This window comes from Ochotona curzoniae, unplaced genomic scaffold (assembly GCF_017591425.1).
Source record: "Ochotona curzoniae isolate NIBS_2020 unplaced genomic scaffold, NIBS_Ocur_1.0 contig_2321, whole genome shotgun sequence".
Taxonomy (NCBI): Eukaryota; Metazoa; Chordata; class Mammalia; order Lagomorpha; family Ochotonidae; genus Ochotona; species Ochotona curzoniae.
Genome location: NW_024465421.1, coordinates 11,492,318 through 11,513,587, shown reverse-complemented (window position 1 = coordinate 11,513,587; position 21,270 = coordinate 11,492,318). Strand labels below are relative to the sequence as shown.

The 21,270-nt window shown below is 45.0% G+C and overlaps 1 protein-coding gene across 1 annotated transcript in view; it reads left to right on the top strand.

The window, feature by feature from the left end:
* The first annotated feature begins 2,946 nt into the window (after positions 1 to 2,946).
* Positions 2,947 to 21,270, top strand: part of TNRC6A (trinucleotide repeat containing adaptor 6A) — a 155,334-nt gene continuing 137,010 nt past the window's right edge. The window contains exon 1 of the mRNA XM_040973187.1: positions 2,947 to 3,231. The gene's annotated coding sequence lies outside the window, so the exon portion shown is untranslated. The remainder of the gene's footprint in view (positions 3,232 to 21,270) is intronic.

Below are 21,270 nucleotides of genomic sequence, written 5' to 3'. Positions count from 1 at the left end.
CCCACCGCATACAGCGCTAGGCCTTTGCACATCTTAGACACAGGAAATAGGAGAAGGTGGCAGCTCCCCAGTTTGCACATGCATGTGATGCATAGCATGGGGTACTCATCATGGCAGGTGGTGACCTTCTGCACTGGGACAAGGTTAGGGTGATTTGGCATGCCAAATATTCCTGGATGAGACTAGCAGCTTGCTTGCAGCAGATTGCTGAGTCACTTTTGCCCCACCCGAACTAGCAGTTCTTGGTCAGCCATCATCAGAGGTTCTACTGGTGCTGCTCTTCACAGGCCATTGGTGACCATGAAACAACTGCTTGGACGTTATGACTGCTGTTGCATTTAGGGTATGTTCCAACCACAAGGGATGAGGTACCAGATTAAAAGTGACTGGAACTGGCTTCCACTGGGGCCAGCAAGGTGGACCTGGAATCTTGCCCACATGCTTGGGTCTCAGGCTGGCAAGCTGGCATAGGCCAGAGGAGCCATGCACATGTGTGGGTCCCAGGTGAGTGGGTAGTGTTCTGGGCTAAGATGCTGCCAGGGGTCCTTGGGCAGGCAGGGCGGGGGAACAGGAGATATAGGTTAGGGTTTCCAGGTCTCAGGCCTGCTGGCATGGTGTGCTGGTGGACTGTATCTGGGGACCTCTGTATGTGTTTCGGTTTTAGTTGGGTGGCCAGGGCTCCAGGCCAGTACACCACTCTTCCAGAAAACCATGCTGTGAAACCCATGCATTGCAGACACAGGGGTTGTGGATGGCTCACAGAAGGGGTATAGGGATGTTTGAAAGGAGGGACTGAGGAGGCAGTACAAACAGGTGAGGAATGGCTTCTGGGGAACTTCCACTGATCAAATCACTGTGCTTGCAGACAAGCAAGGGGAGGGGCTAAGTGCTTTGGAGAAGGGAAGCTGGAGGAACTTTCTGGGTCAGACCAATGCCCACGTGGAAGACCTGGGCTAGGTGAGTCAGCATCAACCACCACTCACCACCACCACCCACTATAGCACACTTTAGTGTTAGGGTTGGGGGCCTGCCTGGCAGGGCTAGACCACATCACCCACCAGTGAGTGTCAGAACAGGATGAGTAACGTTAGGCTGGGCCATGACACTAACCAGCACACAAGAGAACCAGGTCTAGGGGCAGATTCTGTGGGGTGTATGTGGGCTCACCTCTGTAGAACAGCAATATCTGCTGGTTTACTCAAGAGTTGGGGCGGAGGACAGGCTGAGCTAGGCATGACCATGGAAGTCAGCAACAGTCATGGTTAGCAGAGTTGAGAACAGGCCAGGATGGTTCAGGCTGCAGCACCCATCCGTGCATCAAGGATAGAGTGTGGGGCAGACTGGACCACAACATCTACCAGCACACACAAGAGACCAGGGGATGGACTATGCCAGGTAAGGGCCTAGCACCTGCTGGCATGTGTGATATCTGGGTCTGGGAGTAGGCCTGATGGGGGAACTTAAGAAACTCCCCTTATGGGCTGTAGCTCCTGCTGTTGATCATATGAGTCAGGGCTGGGTGTTGGTCAGGTGGGGCAACACTGCTGCACTTGTCAGCAGGTATGTGGGTGGGCTGAGGGGTGGGGTGGACTGGGCAGGGCCGGGTCAAAGCCTAGCACAGTAGCATGCACAGGAGCCAGGATGGGGTGCAGGCCCTACTGGCCCAGGCTATCACACCTACTGGTTTGCATAAAAACCAGGGATGGGGGCAGGCCCTCAACATCCAGGGCTGCTCCAGACCAGAGCCAGGAGCAGGATAGACCCACGCGTATGCTGTTAGACAGGGTCCAACACCAGCAAGAAGTTGGGATGGAAAGCAGAGGCAGGATTGGAACATCGGGGCACTCTGATAATGGAAAGGAATGTGTCTGCCCGCAAAATGTCTGATTGTCAAATATAATCTTCCTTTGCTCAACAGGACCAGTGACTACAAAATGAGAGTAAATCATAGCACCTCCTGAGGAAATGGGTCTATGGGGTTTGTTTCCTTACTTGTTTGAGCAAACATTAGAACTTAGCATCCACCAAGGGTGAAGAGAATGGTAAGAAAAATGTCCAAGTTCTTGTTACCTGAAGCAGGTGTCCGAATCTCCCGAATCTCCCGGGAAACAGAAGTTTGGGCAGTGTGAGTTGAAACGCTTCATCCTCACACGCTGCCACATCTGTTCTGTCTGCCTTTCTCTGACAACACACACCTCAAGGACAGGGCTTTAGCTTGCGCTTATCTTTGAGATCGCTTCTCTCTTTTCTCTCTTGCTTAGAGTTTCCCACAAGACCTGCAGCCTAGTCGGGGTTCTAGAAAAATGTTCGTAGAACATTGAATGAATGAATCAGTGAGCAGAAGCGGTTACTACAACAAGAGAAGGGAAGCCCAACAGTTTTGTAAACCAAATCTGCTTAACCGTATCCTGGCCAGGGGTAAGAACATAGAACGCATGAGAGACAGCGAGCGAGAAAGGAAATCTCCAGACAACAGAGCTATCATAGGCAGAGGAGGTCGTACCATGGTCTACACCTGGGGAGAGGGAAAGCTAGAGGGCTCAGCGGCAACAGTGGCCTCTTTTGCAGCTCCACACGGCGCCCACGGGGCGTGAGCTCAGACACCCCGCGATTGCTGAAGCAACGGTGGCAGTGGCGACACTTGAGCTATTCACAAAGGCTGCAATTCAATGAGGTTGGCACTGCTCCAAGGCGCAGTGGCTTCGGAGGGGGAGAGAAAGACATATTAGCTATGCATCAAGATCAGAGCGTCGCATGGGCTGCGAAGCTTCTCCATCTGCATCGCTCCGTCGCTGATTTTCTTTAGGGAGAGGGCGCTCCTGCAGAAACACTGTCAGTCTGTGAGCCCGCGTTGGGGAGGAGGGAGGGAAGCAGCGGGGAGGGGGAAAGGGACAGTGGCGACTGAAGTTAGGCAGATTTGTCTCATCACATGATGGGGGACCTGTGTCATGTGATGGCTCCGGTGATGTGGGAGGCAGCATGTGACTCCCAGGGCTACGTGGGCTCAAAAACAATTTAAATACAAAAACACAAGCAGGTTCCCCTCCTCTCCGTTGCCTTTTGGTCTGGCTCTCCCTACCTTTGGGGTGGTGCCTGACTGAATGGAAAAGCCAGCGCCTTGCAGCCACTAAGCTGGAGGTGCTGGGTACCTGGAGATCAGGCCCCCCTCGGCTGGGGGCTCCCCCAGGAGCCGTACCCCCATCATTTTGCAGCCCACTGACTTCCAGCCTGGTAAGTTACTCAACACTTTGAGCAATTATCTGGAAAGCTGTCCTCAACTGGCTCATTAGCATGCACAGGGCACCCTTCCTGGGCACGTTGCAGGGGAAGTGCCTGCCGGCTCTGGGGAGCTGCAGCGGCTCCTGGCCCTACCCAGCACACACAGGCTGCCTGCTTCCACAGCTCTGCTTCCAGCCTTCCCCACCTGTGTCCCTCCAACCTCTCCTCCTCCACTCCTCTCTTCATCCCTCCTGTTTCCTCTTTGCATTCACCCCTGCTTACTCTCTCTCTCTCTTTCTCTCTCTCCCCGTCCCCGCTTACCTTGCGTTTTAAAATTATTTTTTGGAAACCCAGATGGTATGTTCTATCTGGCTTACATCCGAAGGGCCAGCGTCTAAGGATCTGGTGATGGGAAGCATACTGAAATGTCCCCCTTAAAATAATTTTGTATTTGTGTCCACTAAGACGATTGAAATTGCCCAATGGATATTGTGTGTACGTGTGTGTGAGGATGTTACAGAAGATGAGCATGTTTTTTGGGGCCATTTCTTGGAAGGTTGGCTGTGGTTCCAGGTCTCAACTTAGCTGGCGGATCCTCAAGGGATAGAAGACACAGCCGCAGCCATCAGCAGACAATATCCACTGACCCCCAGTGTCTGGCTCTCTGGGGGCAGATATCGGAGCCAAAAGTAGGAGCTAAAAATCTAGCGCTGGCTGCTTAGGGGCTCGCCCAGGTGTCACAGGGCATCTCAACTGCCACACACATGGAAGCCACACCTTTGACGGTCTCTGATGCCCATCAGTAGGGACTGTTGGAACCACCCTAGTCATGCATCTCCATGTCTTGTGAGCTAGCCTAGTCACCTTCATATGGCAGCTGACTTCCAAGAGCAGCCATGGGAAGGGAAGCCCTGCTCCACAAGCATTTTGCAAGCATCTGCTCACATTGTGTTTGTTAGCAGCTCATGGCCTGGGCAAGTTACATTGGCAAGCCTAGATTCACAGGGCAAAAGACTGCGCATGCCTTTTAATGAAAGAAGGTGCAAAATGTTGTGTCTACTTTTCTTTTCCCAGACTATGTCATGAATTCGAAAGCTTAAGCTAGATTCTGTTCTCCCTATGATAGTAGGATTGGAGACAATTTTGTGATTAGAGATTAACTTAAACCTGATTATAAATGAATTTGTTTTCTGCTTAGAATAAGCAAGGCTCTAAGCATCTGTTTTGGACATGGGTAGCAGAATGCTAGAATAAGGCAGATGTGACGTAATAAGGTCCACTTGCATGACTGCTGGGGTCAGACCCGGAGTCCGGAGAGACCTTAGAAATGGTTACCTCATAACAAAATGTGGGCTACATGGAGCCCAAGTGTGTTAAAGTGGTCTAGACAGAATACCAGCATCTGCAAAGGTCCTGGGGCTAGTCATTAAGTGGCTTGTTTGGGAAATAGAAGGGAGGCAATTTACTTTAATGTCATTGCACTGGCAATGAAAAGGAAATGAACAGGCCTCAAAAAAAAAAATGTTTGTAGGTTAGAAACAAGAAGCCTTGCTGATAAATTTGCTGTAAGAGCTGAAGGAGAGAGACCTGTTAAGGATCCTTAGGTTGGGGATGCCATTTAGTAAAGGGAAGAGATGAGGAGGGAGCACAGTATTCTGGGGTGAATGTAGTGGATGTGTAGAGGGCAAGAAGCAATCAAGCATTCCATGTTGAACCCATTCTATCTAAGTTCCCTATGTGAGACAGCTAAGAAACCCACAATAGATCAGGCATACACACAAAGAAGCTTGGATTCAATCTGTACATTCGGAAGATGAGTTGAAGCCACTTAAGACAAGTCAAAGAGAAAACAAACAAGGGACCAACTGGAATCCCAGGCTGTTCCAACCTTCAAATGCCAGATCTGAAGAAGCCCCCAGGGAGTAGGCTAAACAAAGAAGCAAGACATGAGGGTGTGGACTATGGCAAGCAAGAATAGAGAGTATTTCAGGAATAAGGAAGTTCTTCACTGTCTCAAAAGGATGCTAAGACATTGAGAAGTTGGTCATCTTGAAAAGGGAGAACCGAAGGAAGGCATCAGGTGCTGGGCAAAACATCCTGGGAACAGAGAACTTGTATCATTTTCCTCATCAGCCTTTGAGTTCTTGGATTCAAACACCTGAAGATGGCAGGGCACAGTCAGATGGAAGATTTTTTAAGTGAATGCGCCAGAGAAAAGGGAGAGACATCAGGGTGGGTCTCTGGCCTATTAGTTAAGAATCCTGAATCTCAGTATGCCTAGGATTCACATCTGTCCCTGGCTTCTGCCTCCAGTTTCCTGCTAACAGAGTCCAGGAAGCAGCAATGATTATTCCTTGCCATCCCTGTGGGAGCTCCTGGCTTCAGCCCCAGCCCATCCCTGACTGGCATAGATGTTTAGAGAATGAACTGGCAAATGGGAACTCTATTCTGTCTGTTTTTCTCTCTCTCTCTACCTTTGAAGTAGATAAATAAAATTTTTTGGAAAGAAAGAAAGAAAGAAAGAAAGAAAGAAAGAAAGAAAGAAAGAAAGAAAGAAAGAAAGAAAGAAAGAAAGAAAGAAAGAAAGAAAGAAAGAAAGAAAGAAAGAAAAAGAAAGAAAGAAAGGAAGGAAAGGAAAGGAAAGGAAAGGAATGGGTGGTGGTGGTGGTAATTGGAATGATGGTTAGGACACCACTTGAGACGACCACTTCCATATCAGAATGTCCGGGTTGAAACTGCAGTTGCCTTCCACATTCCACTTTTCAGATAATGGACACCATGCAGGCAGTGGGTGATGGCCCAAGCACTCAGGTCCTTGCCACCTACGTTGGAGACAGATCGAGTTCCAGCATCCTGGCCCAACCCCAGCTTTGGCAGGCATTTGGAGCATGACCCAACAGATGGCAGAACTCTTCCCCACTCCCCTTTTTCTCTCTGCCTTTCAGATGATTAAACCATTTTCTAAAAAAAAAAAAAAAAAACAAAAAAGATTCAGTGTTTCGTTTTTAATTTCAAGATTCATCTATATTTATTGGAAAGGCAGATTTACAGAGATAGCTCTCTTCCATCCTCTGGTTCACTCCCAAGTGGCCACAACAGCTGAAACTGAGCCGATCCAAAATCAGGAGCCAGGAATTTCTTCTAGGTCTCCCACGTGGGTGCCGGGTCCCAAGGACTTGAGCCATCCTCTATTGCTTTCCCAGGCCACAAAATAGGGAGCTGGATGGGAAGTGGAGCAACCAGAACACAAACCAGCACCCATATAGGATCCTGGCACTCACAAGGAGAAGGATTAGCCAATTGCGCCATTGTGCTGGGCCCTTTACAAGTTGTCTTTTTATTTATTTTTTTTTCTGTTGTTGTTGTTGTTGAATAGAACAGGGCAAAATAGAAAGGAGTTTACAGGAAACAATTGTACAAGTGATCCGTAGAACCGTAGCTACACCAGAACGGGAATGGACCAGGAAGGAGAGAAGGAATAAAGGGTGGGCTCCAGAGAACAAAGACAGTGACAGAGGGAGAAAGAAGTGTATTCTCAGAGGTAATATAACATTCACATCCCATCAGGGCTTGTGAGAAAGGCACATTACTGGGTTCTCCCCTGCCCCCAGCAGGCCTTTTGGATCCAAATCTGCTTTAGGATGATTCTCAGGTGACCTGATGCACTGAAGTTTGATGCAAAAGCTCTTGTGTGGGGAGGGGAAGATGCTGTTCCGAGAAGGATGAGAAAATAGTGAACCCCCAAATGTCATATTTTCTATTTCTCTTCTTTTCAATATAGAACTTGACTTATCAAACTTGACTTATCAAACGTGACTTTTTTTAACCTTAGCTCCTGGTTTTATTTTATTTTTATTACAGACTATTTCAAGCATGTGTAGACTTGCGAAGCCCTGTATGCCATCACTAGCTTTCATCATTTTTAACTCAAAGCCAATCTTGTACTACCCCTCCTGAAGAGGATGTGATTTTGAGTCAAAACTTACACAGAATAAAGCTTTCATCTAAATTTTTCATTAACTGTCTCTAAAAGACAAGAATAGGGATGCCCCTTACCCCCCATTTAAATACAGCCATCACTGCATCATGGATAATTCCTTGTCATCAGATATCCAGTTCATGTTCTCATATCTGCAATTGTCCTGATGTTTGAGTATGTGAGACAAGACCCATATTAGCAATTGAGTAATACGTTTGTTAGGCTTGGCACTGTGGTAGAGTGAGTTACACTACCACCTGCAGTGCCATTCTCCCATACGGGCACTGATTCAAGTCCTGGTTGTTCCATTTCTGATTCAGCTCCCTGCTAGTGGCTGGGAAAGCAGCAGAGTGGCCCAAGTCCTTGGCTCTTGCACTCATCTGGGAAACCCAGGAGAAGAGCTTGGCTCCTGGCTTTGGTCTGGCCCAGCTTTGGTCGCTGCACTCATCTGGGGAGTGAACCAGTATGTGGGAGATATTTCTGTGTCTTTCCCTCTCAATAACTCTGCTTTTCGAATAAATGATTTTTTAATGCATGTTTTTTAGATCTTTTGTAATGTGTCATGTCCTTTTGTATTGAAACTTTCTATGAAGAAACCATATTATTTGTCCTCTAGACCTCCTGAAGTCTAGATATTACCAATAACTGATCAGAGGGTCTTTTGATACATTCCTCCATCTTCCGTATAGTTTTGTAAACTTGTCAATCCATAAAGGGAACAGCTTTGGAAAAGTGTCTCAAACGCAATATTTCACATGTGAAACACATACATTATTTGTTTATATTGTCTGAAGAATAAAATGCAATTGTAATAGTCACATAAAACCTTAGATACAATCTCTCTGTCTCTCTTTTTTAAGATTTATTTTATTGGAAAAGCAGATTTACAGAGAGAAGGAGAGACAGAGACAAAGATCTTCCATTCCCTGGTTCACGTAGCAAGTGGCTGCAGCAAACAGAACTGAACTGATCTGAAGCCAGGAGCCAGGAGCTTCTTTCAGATCTCCCACTTGAGTGTAGGGTCCCAAGGCTTTGGGCTATGCTCTACTGCCTTTTCAGGCCACAAACTGGATGGGAAGTGGAGCAGTTGGAACATGAAGTAGCGCCCATATGTGATCCCGGCTCATGCAAGGCAAGGATTTTAGCCACTAGGCTACGGTGCTGGGCCCAGATACAATCTCTTGTCATCTTCCTTAGGTGCAATCTCTAGCTTGACTTAAAAAAATTACGTATTGTTATTTATTTGAAAGGCAAAGTGACAGAAACAGAGGAAGGAAGCGTGTCAGAGGAAGAGATATTCCGTTGATGCTTCACTGCCCAGAGGCCCACAAGTCAGGGCTAAGCCGAAACAAAGCCAGAGGCCAACAACTTCCACCCAGGTCTCCCACGTAGGTGACAGGGACCCAGACACCTGGGCCGCATTGGAAGCAAGGTAGTCAGGTTCCCACCAGGTTCTCCAGGGTGGGATACAGACAGCCCAAGCAGTGGCTTAACCCACTCATCCACATGCCTGCCCCCATCTCCAAGTTTTATAATGATCTTTTCTCCAACCTCTTCCTGATTCTATCATACAAGTGTGCACTCTCTATGCTATGTCGTTTCTTCCCAGATTTTAATGTAGACATTCCGTGGCTTGTTGATTTCGCTCAGAATTTCGTCTTTGGGATTCATCCGTGTTTATATATGTAAACATACAGTCCGTTTCACTGATGGAGTCACTGCAGGCGCGCACTGCTGCCTGCTTGTCCATCCAGCTCTCGGGGGTTCTTGGAGTTTTGTCCGTTTCTGGGCACTGCACATAGTCCCTACCATCCACGCTCTTGTACAGACCTTATGCCCCGGGCGCAACAATCTTTCTAGGCTAAAGAAATAAAAGTGCCAGAGCATCGAGTATGGATTAGTTGAGTCTCCAAGAAGATGTCCCACTGTTTCATTTCTTTTCTTTTTTATTATTCTTTCCAATCCTTGTACCTTTTCGTTTCTTTTTCCTTTCCTCGTACCACTAACAGCTCACACGCACTGTGATAGAGTTGGTGGAAGCAATTATCCCCGTCGCAATCTGGAATCAAAAAGAAAGCTTTCAACACGACGTGATTGAGCAGTGTGTTTGGTGAAGGGATTTGTTTTTGTGGTTTTCTGTTTGGTCAGACGAAGAAATTTCTTCCTACGTCTCCTCTGTTCAGAGATGTGGTGGTTGTTGCAGATGAATTGTATCGAAATCCTCTTTCTGTGTCTTTTGAGATACTAAAGTGATTTTTTTTTTTTTGGTATTTTATTCTTTTGGTTTAGCGAATTCTATTTTAAATTTTATCCAAATCTTACATATCTAGAATAATCACAATCTACCATGACAATATGGTGCACTGCTTAGACAATTGGATCTGTCAGTTTAGATTTTTATGGAATATCTCCAGTTTTGTGTTGGTTGACGTGTTCTGTTGATTCTTACACCTGTATTCATGAGAGAAATGTTTCTGTAATCTTCCTCTCAATAAATTCTTATCTCGTTTTGATAATAAGATTGTACCATCGAGATGAGCTGGGAAGTATTGTTTTGTGCTGTACCTGATTGAAAGTCAAAATCTGTGTTGTTTCTTTTATTTCGTGACTACTAAGCAGAATTCCCTAGTGAGCCACATATGAATTTTTTTTTAAGTTTTCTTTGCGGGAAATGTGTTACTTGCATATTTAATCTCATTGCTAAATGTAGGAGTCAAAATTTTCTCTTTGGTTTGTGTGTGAGAGACTTTTTATAGGTTGTTTTGCTAGGCATTTGCTCACTATATCTAATTCATTGTATTTGGTTGCTTTTTAATATATGCTGACTTTGTAGTGATGTTGTTTTATCCTAATTTTTTCTGATCAGCTTTACTAAGAATTTATTAAATTTTTCAAAAGGATTTTCAAAGAATCAGTGCTTAGCTTTGTTTATTCCTCATTATTAGCTATTTGCTTTCTAGTTTATTAATTTATAAGCTTTATTATTTCCTTCTTTTTAGTTCCTTTGAGTTTAAATTGCTATTCGCTTTTTGTGAAGAAAATATATAAATTATTAAATTCTTATTTTTGCAGAGATTTCTTTTTTTATTTGAAAGGCAGATTTACAGAGAGAAGGAGAGTTCACTCCTCAAATAGCCACAATAGCCAGAGCTGAGCTAATCTGCAGCCAGGAGTCAGGAGGTTCATTCGGGTCTCCCACATGGGTGCAGGGGCCCAAGGCTTTAGGCAATCCTCCACTGCTTTCCCAGATAATAAGTAGGGAGGTGGATCCAAAGTGGAACAGCTAGGACACCAACTTGCAACTCTGTGGGATGTTGATGCTATAAGGTGAAGAATTAGCTTGGTGAACTACCATGTCAGTTACTATTAACTTATTTTTTAAATGTGATTACAGTCAGAGAACACATTTTGTATGTTTGATATGTGATCCTTTGATATTTGGCGAATTAAAAAAAGAAACACACACACACAAAAACAAAAAACAGGCCCAGCATGGTCGCCTAGCCAGAATCACATATGGATGCCAGTTCATACCCCAGCAACCCCACTTCCCTTCTAGCTCCCTGCTTGTGGCCCGGGAAAGCAGTTGAGGATGGTCCAAAGCTTTGGGACCCTGCACCTATGTGGGAGACCTGGCTCCTGGCTTCCAGTCATCTCAGCTCTGGCTGTTGCAGCCGCTTGGGGAGCGAATCATTGGACAGATGATCTTTCTATCTCTCCTCCTCTCTGTATATCTGACTTTCTAAAAATAAATTAAATCTTAAAAAATACCCTAGCATGTGCCCTTAAAAGAGCATGTACATTATGTGATGGTTGGATGTAAAATTTCATATGTAAGGCCAAATTTTTAACCATATTATACAAGTTCTCCGCACTGGAAGAATGTTCTTGAGTTTTGGGCTGGTGTTTCCTTATTCTCTCAGTAATGCCAGTGTGCTGAAATCCTTACACAGTGACGCATTTATCCAATAGGCGTGGTAGTTCGGGGGCTCTTCAGTCTGCGTGTGTGTGTGTTTGTGCTACAAATCCTGTAGTTTGCTTAAATCTGTGCTCTTTCTGAGTGTAAAGTACATGCATGGAAATGTGAAGAGTACTTAGCATTATAAAGGAAACAAATGGTACTAAAATATATTCACCAATATATATTTTAAAGGAAATTATATGTAGGCTGACGCATGCAGTTCCGTATCTACATATTAAAGCTTAAAACCTAGTAGCAGGTTGACTAGTACTGTAGTTTTGAAGTGCTCTAAGTACAAATGATCGTTTTAAACAGCTCTAGGGCCCAGCATGGTGGCCTAGCAGCTAAAGTCCTCGCCTTGAATGCACCAGGATCCCATACGGGCACTGGTTCTAATCCCAGCTGCCCCACTTCCCATCCAGCTCCGTGCTTGTGCTCTGGGAAAGTAGTCGAGGACAGCCCAAAGCCTTCGGACCCTGCACGCATGTGGGAGACCTGGAAGAAGCTCCTGGCAGGATCCTGGCTTCGGATCGGCACAGCACTGGCCGTTGCGGTCACTTGGGAAGTGAATCATCGGACAGAAGATTTTCCTTTCTGTCTTTCCTCCTCTCTGTATATCTGACTTTGCAATAAAAATTTAAAAATAAATAAAAAATTTAAAAAAATAAATCTAAACAGCTCTAATAAATTTAGTGGGATGCGAGAATGTCTGTGATTTTTCTTGGTGATAGTCACAGGTACTACTGATGTTATTAAGGGACCAGTGTCATGGAACAGCAGGTTAACCCACTGATTTGATGCTGGCATCTTATACGGGCACCAGCCCGAGTCTCAGTGGTTCCAATTGTGTTCCCTCTCTCTGCTAATGCGCCTGGGACAACAGTAGAAGATGATCCAGTGTTTGGGCCTTTGCCATCTATGTGGGAAGACCTGCATGGAGTTCCAGGCCCCTAGTCCAACCGCAGCCTTTGCAGCCCTTTGGGGAGTGAACTAGCAGGTGGAAATATCTGACCTTCTCTCTTTCTATCTCTCAATTTCTTTACCCTGTCTTTCAAATAAATAAATAGATAGATAGGTGTCTTATTATCTATTTATTTTCTATTGCGAAGTCAGATATACAAAGAGGAGGAGAGACAGAGAAGAAGATCTTCCGTACAATTATTCACTCCCAAAGCAGTCGCAATCGCCGAGCTGAGTCAATCTGAAGCCAGGAGCTTCTTCCGGAATCCCACACAGGTGCAGGGTCCCAGGGCTTTGGATTGTCCTCGACTGCTTTCCCAGGGCACAAGCACGGAGCTGGATGGGAAACAAGGCCACCAGGGTTCGAATGAGTGCCCATATGAGGTCCTGCCACATGTAAAGCAAGGATTTCAACTGGTAGGCTACAACCCCAGGCCCAATAAATAAAATTCAAGTGCCCATGCAGTCTGTGTTTCTGTCCTGGGTCACCACTGCCTTTATGTGTATTTATGAACTTGCTGGGAGTTTCTATTGCCTCTCAGCTAAAAGTTCATGTGGAAGAATCCGGGCAGTGCATTGCATTTAACAACTGTTACTCAAACGTAGCACCTTCCAGAAAGTCACAGCTCATGAATACAAAAAATACATTTGTGCAGCCAACTCCCAGGTTGTTTCCCAACTTTGTGAGGTATAAGTGTCTTGTACTCTGACATGCCTCCTCATTGTTTTTTGAAGTCATATTTTAGATAGATACTTAGGAGCTGGAAAGTGTAAGAAGAAGAGTACTTCACACTGGTTAAAAAAAATAAATAAAGTAATGGTCCATTCCTTGGCTGACTTGCTCAGATCTAATGCTGAATGAAAAAAGCCAGACATGAAAGAATACAAAGCACATTCTCTGTGAATCTACTTATACAAAATTTTAGAAGAGGAAAAGCAAATCTTATCATGCTTAAATTTAGAATAGTGGGTTTCGCTGACCTTGAGGGACTCAAAGGCAGATTTTAGGGTGCAGATATGGTTTATATCTTCAATGGATATGGTTATACCAGCGTGTCCTGGTCACACCAATGTGTCCTGGTCACACCAGCATGTCCATTGATAACAACTGAGTGAGCACTTCAGATTTGTTCAGGCTCCGTGTACGTTAAACGGAAAAAGGAAAGGTGAAGACAGGCGCCAGGGGGCACCAGGAGAGCTTACTCATCTGGAAGAGAGCTGGATTCAGAGGCTAAAAGAGGCTAGGTGCTCAACAGCGCCTCAGTGTGGACTCAGAGCCTCCTGGAAGCAGGTGTCGCCAGGACAGGTCGGGAGCCGGTTCCTGGCATCACAAGATGCTGACGGAGACTGTGTTGTGACTTCTGGAAACTCCGCAGTGTCGACTCACACTCCCCCAAATCGCTGTAGTATAACTTATATGTTAACTTAGAATGAGAAACCCAGCTTTCTGTGCCAGCTAACCAGCTCATACTATTAGAAACACACATAAACACACACATGTGAAAAGAGACTGGTTTGGAAAGCATGGAATTGAACCAAAGGAAGTGAAGATCTGAAAGGTAGATTTACAGAGAGAAGGAGACACAGACAGAGGTGGGGGGGCGCGCAGAGAGAGAGGGAGTGAGAAATGGGTCCAGGAGCTCTCTTAACAGCTGGTGTAATCAAGAAATCTTTTATTGATATTATTATATACATGCAACAAACCTATGCAACACTTAAAGCAATGTCTCAGGTGTGTCATTACACACTGTAACAAGCCTCGAAGGTAGGCACTCAGATCACATCCACCGCGTAGACGAGGAAACTAAGGCAGGGAGAGAGAAAATCACACACTCTCAGTGGTCCATGCCCAGTCAACGGCAGAGCCAACTTATGGACTCCAGGTGTCTGGCTCCGGGTCTGTGCCTTCATGTCCTGTTCTCCCGACACACCTGCTGAGAAGGGGGGAGCCATCTGTGTCCGTGGGAGAGGAGGGCTCCGTGTTCTCTGGACAGTTCTGGAGTTGCACTCAGAGCATGTGGTTTGTTTTTGGGTTTTTTGTTTGTTTGTTTGTTTTTTGTTTGTTTTTTTTTTTGCCTCTGCCTTGGTCAGGCTCATCCTGAACTGCTCTCCATGAAGACCCATCATCTTCATGAGCACTTGGCATGTGCCTGGCATGAAGCTGGGTATTCCATCTCAGCGGACAGCCCGCTTCCTAGAACAGCACCCTGAATAAAGCCAAGAATAGCAGCCCCACAACTCGTAGCTGAATCCCCTCACTCTATAGTGATACCACTATAAGTATCGGAGAAACAACTCAGGCTCCAAAGGGTTTGCGAATGACCTGCTGTCAGCAGCAGGGCGACACATCCCAGCAGGTGCACAAGATCAGAGTGAGGAAGCACAACAGTAGGACTCACTGAATCCTTACATCCTTCCCTTTCATTTCCACTTCATGAAGATTTGGGAAGATACCAAATCTTGCCACAGTGGTCCACATACGTAAGTTAGGAATAAATACGCACATTGGCAGGGGTACAGGTGAAACATGTGTACTGCCGAAGTCAGTGTTAAAAAGAATCCAGAGCTCGTTGCTCCAAATCACTAGTCGGTGGTTTCTTCTCAGAGAACCCAACTGCTTCATTTGTGGTTTTCCTAATTGTCACTTAATTTCTCACTGCCACCGTCAGAGGGCTGCTGGAGTATTCAGAAGCAATCTCCCCACTGTCTCTCAGAGTTAGCATTGAGAAACGATCTACCATTGTTAAGTTTCACGCTCAGAGAGTAAAAGGATAAACTAGAAAATATACTCTCTTTGTCTCACCAAGTTAACTAGCTGCTGTTGCAGTTGCGATAAAAATGAACACTTTCCTTCCTCTGCCCCACAATGCCATCTTTAAGGAAGGGAGCTGCCTGTTCACTGAGGCAGAAGTCAGTGAGTGGAGTTGGCTAAAGATAGACCAGGGAGGAATCAGACACAGGGCAGTAATTGTGTTCTGTCATTTAGTAATTATTTTTTTGTTTTGTTTGGGTTTTTTTTTATTTTTTTACATTTTATATTTTATTATTATTATTATATGATACAATTCCAAAGGCTCCTGGTATTTCCCTTATCCCTGCCCCAAATCTCCACCCCACCTAGTTCCTCTATATCATTACTAAAGTATAGTTCCTCATACACAGTCATGTGTCCACCATTGCGGGCATGGACAATGTCAGAGAGTCCAGCATCCTATTGTCAAGATATAGTAAACAGTTTCATTGTAAGTCCATTTTTGTCTGGAAGTAGAAATGCATACTACATTGTATCCTCACATCTGGATATATTAGTCTGCATTTCACAGCTACTGTACATCCACTCAAATGAAAAGGCATAGCACAAAATCAAAAATAGAAAGAAAAATAGAAATTTACAATGCCATGAAGTTAAATAACGTTACTAGATATGACAGTCTCCATTACACAGCTACTGTATATCCCCTTAAATGAAAAGCCACAAAACAAAATCAACAACAGGAAAAAAACAAATTAACAATACCATGAAGTTAAACAACATGCTACTAAATGACTAACGTATAGCTGAAGAAATAAAGATCAAGAACCTTCTTGAAGAAAATGATGCTACTGTATGATCCATGAGTCATTGAATGATTTAATCAGAAGAAAGTGTTTTGAAGAGATGAAACTAACCGAAAACATCAAAACCCATGCGATACAGTTTCTGCTGATTTTTGTTGGTGAAGTGTGTCTCTTCTAGACAATAAGTAGAAGAGTTTTGTTTTTTAATCCAGTCTACTAATCTATGATGTTTGATTGAGTTTAAGCCATTTACATTCATGGTTAATATGTATGGGTGGTATTTTGGTCCTGTCATTTTAGGAATGGGTTGTTCATTGGTTTAATCTTCTGTTGTCATTTTACTGGGATGTTCTTCACATTTGCCTTTGGTTTTGTTGGGTGCTATTCTTCTTCTCTGTCAAGAGAACATCTTAAAGTATCATTTGTAGGGCAGGTTTGGAAGAGGCAAATTTTTTTAACTTTTCTTTATTGTAGAAGGATTTTATTTCATTTTCAAAGATGAAAGAAAGCTTTGCTGGATATGTTATCCTAGGCCAACAATTTTTTTCTTTTAGAATCTGGAATATGTCACTCCATTCTTTTCTTGCCTGTAGAGTTTCCTGTGAGAGATCTCCTGTGAGCTTAATTGACATTCCTTTATATGTCAATTGATTTTTTTCACATGCACATTTAAGAATCTTTTCCTTATGTTCAATTGAAGAGAGCTTGATGATCGTGTGTCTTAGTGAAGATTGCTTTTGGTCAAGCCTATTGGGAGTTCTGTGCCCTCCTGGATCTTGTTTCCCAATTCTTTCTCTAGACTAGGGAAATTATCCTTTATTATTTAATTAAATATAATTGTAAAACCAGTTTCTCTTTCTGCACCTTCTGGGACTCCCATAACTCTTATATTTGGCCTCTTAATAGTGTCTCTCAATTCTTGAATACTTTTTTTGGCCTGATCCAGCTCTGCTTCCAGCATTTTGTTTGCTTCTCCCTGGTGACAGGAAATATCTTCCAATTCTGAGATTCTTTCTTCTGCTTGCTTCATTCTACTTTGGAGACTCTCCACTGTACTTTTAATTTGCTCTACTGTGTTTTTAATTTCTGATATATCAGCCTTGATTTGCTTTATTACTTCCTTAAATTCTTTGAACTCTTGTATGTGCTTCTCATTGTTGATCAGAAGCTTTAAAATGAGTTTTCTGAATTCTGTTTCTCCCATGTTCTTGATGTCATCCTCAGTTAACTCTGAGGTTGGCAAAGGGTTTTACTCCTTTGCAGGGGAGTTTTCAGTAATATTTATTGTGCCTTTGTCTCTTCTTTTGCTCTTGGTCATTGTGCTTCTGGTTAGCAGAGTCTTCTCCTTGGGGCAGGTTTCTAAGCTGTGTCACCCACAGGTCTACAATGCAATTTTACTTATTGCAGTTGGTACACAACTCTTTGCTTGCAGCCAATTGTGCCACTCCCTCCAGCGAATTCCAGGTCTGGCTTCTTATGTTAGATTTCCACAAAGAACTCCGTAGCCCCAACGCCTGGCTCACCAGTCTCCACCTCCTGTGATACCGTGCTGAGGCTGCCCTGTTGTCTGTAAAACCTTTCTCCCACTTCCTGTTGGAGCAGATCCCAGGATTAGCGAGACACCAGGTGTCTTATATAGCTAGGTTGTTGGTGGCACTGCTCTTGCCAGAACCTGTTGGACGTTAGGCCTGGGTGCCACATAGACCTATTTTGACCCATACGAGGCCACAGTCAGTATTATTTTCCTGCAGGACCAGTGCAATCCCTGGAACTTAGTGAGTTCTTGTGAGCTCAGCACATGCACAGTTCACTGTTGTCCCCTGCAGTCCTAAAGCTATTGCCACAGTGTACAAAATGGTGCCTGATGTACCACTACTAGAATTCTTGATCTGCTGGCCATCAGATCTGAGGGCTACCCAGACCTGTCTTGGGTGGAACCTGTAGAATGCCACGTTGATGCAGTTCACTGAGTCAGAAATGATTTCACTCCCAGCTCAGTGTATGCTCAGTCCTTTCCCTTGCTTTTGTCTCCTTACGCGAAATGGCACCCAATTCTGCTCTAGGGGGCTGACTGAGCTGTGAAATCCACCCTATTCTCGCACTGCCCGTCTGGGATCTGCTGCTCTGTCTCTGCTCCTGGTCAAATCAAACAGACCAGCAGGATGGACAGTTCTTTGTCTGGGTTCAACTCCCAAGCTCCCAGTGAAAGTCCCTTCCCACCTGGTTGCTGGTGGAGTTCTGCCTGCTAGTGGAGTTCAAATCGCTCATTAGCTGAATGCCACCGGAGTGTCAGTCACTGCAACACCACACCGTTGTGTCTGCTGCTTTCCTGTATCCGTCAGTCTCCAGGTGCCCCTCTGCTGTTGTTCTGTCCTCTCCTATTTCCTGGAATGTGTTCTCTCTGCTTCATCCTGATTAAATGTTTCTCCGTCCATTTAAACGTGTCCTTACCCTATTCCACCATCTTGATTCTCCCGTCATTTAGTGGTTGCTAATAACTCAGCTGTCAACCTAGACAGTTTTACATTTTTGTCTTAGAGATGGGAAGAAAGAAAAGTCAGGCTAGTATTACAGATGAGGTAAAAAAAAAAATTAAATCCTGGAACATGAGTGGAAGGAAAGACTTTGTGGATGGAGATGCTGGGATTGGGCGGTAAGGAGAAGTTGTCAATCTCCCGGATGCTAAGCAGAGGAACGGCAGAGAACTTTCTGGAGAGAGGGAACAAACTGGGCACAGACGCAGAGTGGGAAGTGTCCATTCCCTGGGGCACCGCAGTTTCTGTGACTTGGCTGGGGTGCATGGAGATCGTGGGTGAGAGAGAACATGGTGCGTGCAAGCATCCAAGCTCACACGGGCACGAAGAGTCCGACAAGCCGAGGGGACATCCCGGCTCCACCTCCTGCTGCTTCCCTGACCCAGAGCCAGCGCTTCTGCCAGCCTCAGGCTTCCCTTCTGTAAATTTGCAATCAGAGCCGTACTAGCTTACTTCCCCAGGATGATTTTAAACAGGGAAAAGAAAAATCCATTAGAAATGCTTAGGGAGGTCCCTGGTCCCAAGATCAGGTTCCTGTAAAGGGGAGCAGTGTTGTAACAGTAGTAATCAAAGGAATAGATTAGGATCCAGTGCGATGACTCAATTGGCTAATCCTCCCCTTCGAGCACAGGCATGACATCCAGCTCCCTGCCTATGACCTATTAGGTTAGCAGAGGATGGCCCAAGGCCTTCAGACCCTGAACCCACATGGAAGACCCAGAGGAAGCTCCTGGCTCCTGGCTCCTGGCTTCAGATCTGCAAAGTTCCTGCCATTGCAGCCATTTGGGGAATGATTCAGTGGATGGAGGATCTTTCTATCTTGCCTTCTCTCTATAAATCTGCCTTCCCAATAAAAATAAGTAAACCTGTAGGAGAAAAGAAAAAGGAATAGATTAGAAAATGGCTGATCTTATCATGACATGTCAGAGAGTTACGATTTTTTTTCTTTTAGATCACAGTTTCTAAAACATGAACAGCCTGTTGATAAAACAGTCTTCCTGTAATTCGACAGCCTCCGCAGCATAGAAAACTGGGGGGAAAAATAAGTGCTTATCCATTTGAAATGGAAGAAAAGTCACCAAATTATGTCATGGCTTTAGTTATAATTTCAGGGGCAGGTGGCACAAACGGGTCTGACTGCTAGGACATAGTATCTGTGAGCTATTCATTTGCATGATTGCTTTTGTGTGTAAAGTTTGCATTTTTTTTTTCTGTTACTAGTATGTTGTGGGATGGCTCTGGTGAACAAAAATAAATGACTACAATGTGGTGGTTCATTGAAGTGTAAGAGCAATGATAAGAATAGAAGTACGAACACCACACTTGGGAAGTATCATGAGCAATTGGGCCTTCAGGACGTGATGATCTCAGACCAGCAGCTGAAACGGAAAGCGCGTGGGAAGCATGGCAACCAACGTCTGCAAACTGGATCATGCTGAATGAGGGACACACCTTCTGCTTGCCTCCCATGCACACGCTCTGAGGAAGGACCGTCAGAGAGCTGCATGACACTGCCGGAGATTTCACACCCTTTCGCATCCCTCTTGTCAACCCTTTCCTGAGCCAAGAACACAATAAATACCTCCCATTTTGCAATTGATCTATTTTGTTCTCTAAAGGGAGAAAGGCCAAAACAGCAGCAAAAGTGGATGTAAGACCATTAAAAAAAAACATTGTGGACTTTTTTTTGACAGGTTTACTTTTAATCTCTTTTGGAAGACAGAGTTATAAGATACCACGAGATAGGAAGTTCATGTGGGTCTCCCACACGGATGCAGGGCCCAAGTACTTGAACCATCTTCTGCTGCCTTCCCAGGAGCATTAGCAGGGAGCCAGGTCAGGAGGACAGCCTGGCTTTGAACCGTCAACCACATGGGACGCCATGGTGGCAGGTGGTGGCTTCAACAGCCAAGCCACAATGCTCAACCCCACACATCATGGCATTGTCAACATGCTTATAAAACTAGCCCCATGTTTAGAACAAACATAATGTTGGGAAAAAAAAATAAAACGTATCATAACGGGTCGACATGGAGGTGTAGCACAGTAAGCTTCTGCCTGAGGCACTGGTATCCCATATGGGAACCAATCTGAGTTCCAGCTGCTTCACTTTCTATCCAGCTTCCCGCTTATGGCTTGGGAAACCAACAGAGGAGGGCCCGAGAGCTTGAGTTCTTGCATCCACTGGGAGACACAAAATAAGCTCCTGGCTCCCACCTTTGGATTGACCCAGTTTGGGCCATTTGGCCATTTAAGGAGTGAACCAGCAGAAGGAAGGTCTCTCTTTCCTTTCTCCCTCACACTCTCTGTAACTCTGACTTTTAAGTTATTTTACGCTAAGTAAAATAAATAAATCTTTTTTTTTAAGTTAACCATATGCAAATCTAGCAGCAGGGTTATGTGCTGCATAACACAAACAGCAATACAAAGGGGGTGGGAGCACCAAAATTGTCACAGTACCAGCCATTTCACTCGTTTTAGCACGGAGTGAAACCACTTCTAGGTGGGGAGGCATGACCCAGCTCTTCTCACCTGTGTGGCACACACATGAACGAAAAAGAAACAGTGGATAATTCTGAGATGTTGTAACTCTAAGAAACCAAACTACAGATGCTGTTTTTCCTGTCATCCCATATAATATTAAGAGACGAGAGATGCAGGTTCCAGGTGTCTGTTGATGATCTTAACATAGTAGGTTAGGGTGGGAAGGATCAGGGTTTAGGGAAATGTGAGTGAGACCATTGCTTCCAGCTTTCCTTTTTCCTTCTTCCTGTATCTGGGGAAAGGGGAAAGATAATGGGAGAAACCTCACCCAGCCTCCCAACTGCTTCAGCACACAGGGATGGGGAATAGCCACCCAGTGTCATCCAACGTGGAGCATGCTGTTGATCTCACCACTCCAAGGATGAGGACATCCTTCCAAGGTCAGCTGGCTGACACAGTCCACCCCAGAGTCTCATTCACCCAGATATTTGCTGCCAATGCTTGGTTGGGATAGTAGATCAATTTGTTCTACCCTCCTTCCTCTGCTATGGTATCCAATGTCCTCTGCAGCTTCC